Below are 1,834 nucleotides of genomic sequence, written 5' to 3'. Positions count from 1 at the left end.
ACAAAAAATTAAGTTCACAAAATTTTTTAATTAAGTTTTTTTTCCAATATTTTCGATCTTTTCTTAATTCAAGTTTTTTTTCGTTTTTCTTCAAGTTCAAACAAAATTTTCAAGTTCAGAAAGTTTTTGATTAAATTTTCTCCTTTCGTTGTATTTTTTTCACAGATTTCCACGTTTTTATTTTCCTTTTCCAATATTTTCGATCTTTTCTTGCAAATTCTATCAAGTTTATTTATCTAAAACTTTCCAACTAAACACTTTTCTCAAGTTTAAAAGCCACCATCAAGTTCCCACGCCTCGAGTCATCTTAAAAACCGCCATTACGTTTTACTAACTCAATATATTCACTCAAATTTCAAGTTCCACCACAAATTTCTAAGTTTTAAGTAAAGCACGACACAGCAGACGGAGTGAGGAGCAGCGCAACCTTCCCCCTCAAAGTCTAGCGGGTAACTGAGGTCTGGGTTTGACTCTTGACGTGATGGTGGTGCCTCACAGAATGTCCTCCCCGTATTTACTCAATTCCTTTAATATTTCTTAACAAACCACTACTGCACTTCACCCATGGACCACAAACAACGTAGAAATATATAAACTACCTATACACACTTAACCAGTACTTAAAACACGCGGAAATGGTGAAATAAGACGAATATAAAAAAAAAATTGTTATCCTTCTGAGTTGCCAGGCGTACAAAAAATGGCATCTTACGAAAAATTGTGATATAGAGACCATCTGTTGTGTTCTAAGTTATTTTGCTGGGCTGGGGCGGCTCGTGGTGGGTGTGGAGTGCGGCAGGGTGTGTGTGGTGCGTGTGGTGGGTGTGGCAGGGTGTGTGTGGTAGTGGGGGGGGGCAGGAGGGTAGCTAATATTTGAGATGTTTGGGATTTGTTGAGTGTGTGGCGGGAAATTGATTGCTGTTGTTGTTGTTGTTGTTTTTACATCTACTACTACTACTACTACTTACTACTACTACTACTACTACTACTACTACTACTACTACTACTAAATCCTTCACCACTACTCTGTCCACCTCTCTAAAGAGTTAACCAGTACTCTCAATCCTTCACCACTACTCTGTCCACCTCCCTAAAGAGTTAACCAGTACTCTCAATCCTTCACCACTACTCTGTCCACCTCCCTAAAGAGTTAACCAGTACTCTCAATCCTTCACCACTACTCTGTCCACCTCCCTAAAGAGTTAACCAGTACTCTCAATCCTTCACCACTACTCTGTCCACCTCCCTAAAGAGTTAACCAGTACTCTCAATCCTTCACCACTACTCTGTCCACCTCCCTAAAGAGTTAACCAGTACTCTCAATCCTTCACCACTACTCTGTCCACCTCCCTAAAGAGTTAACCAGTACTCTCAATCCTTCACCACTACTCTGTCCACCTCCCTAAAGAGTTAACCAGTACTCTCAATCCTTCACCACTACTCTGTCCACCTCCCTAAAGAGTTAACCAGTACTCTCAATCCTTCACCACTACTCTGTCCACCTCCCTAAAGAGTTAACCAGTACTCTCAATCCTTCACCACTACTCTGTCCACCTCCCTAAAGAGTTAACCAGTACTCTCAATCCTTCACCACTACTCTGTCCACCTCCCTAAAGAGTTAACCAGTACTCTCAATCCTTCACCACTACTCTGTCCACCTCCCCAGTGCAAGGATCTTTTATACATATGCAATAAAAAGAAAAAGAAAAGAAAAATTAAGGGTTTATTTGAAACACACACACACACATACACTAAACAAACTACATAGCCCTGTGTGTGTGTGTGTGTGTGTGTGTGTGTGTGTGTGTGTGTGTGTGTGTGTGTGTGTGTGTGT

Source organism: Portunus trituberculatus, chromosome 2, assembly GCF_017591435.1.
Source record: "Portunus trituberculatus isolate SZX2019 chromosome 2, ASM1759143v1, whole genome shotgun sequence".
Taxonomy (NCBI): domain Eukaryota; kingdom Metazoa; phylum Arthropoda; class Malacostraca; order Decapoda; family Portunidae; genus Portunus; species Portunus trituberculatus.
Note: the sequence above shows the minus strand (reverse complement) of the source record.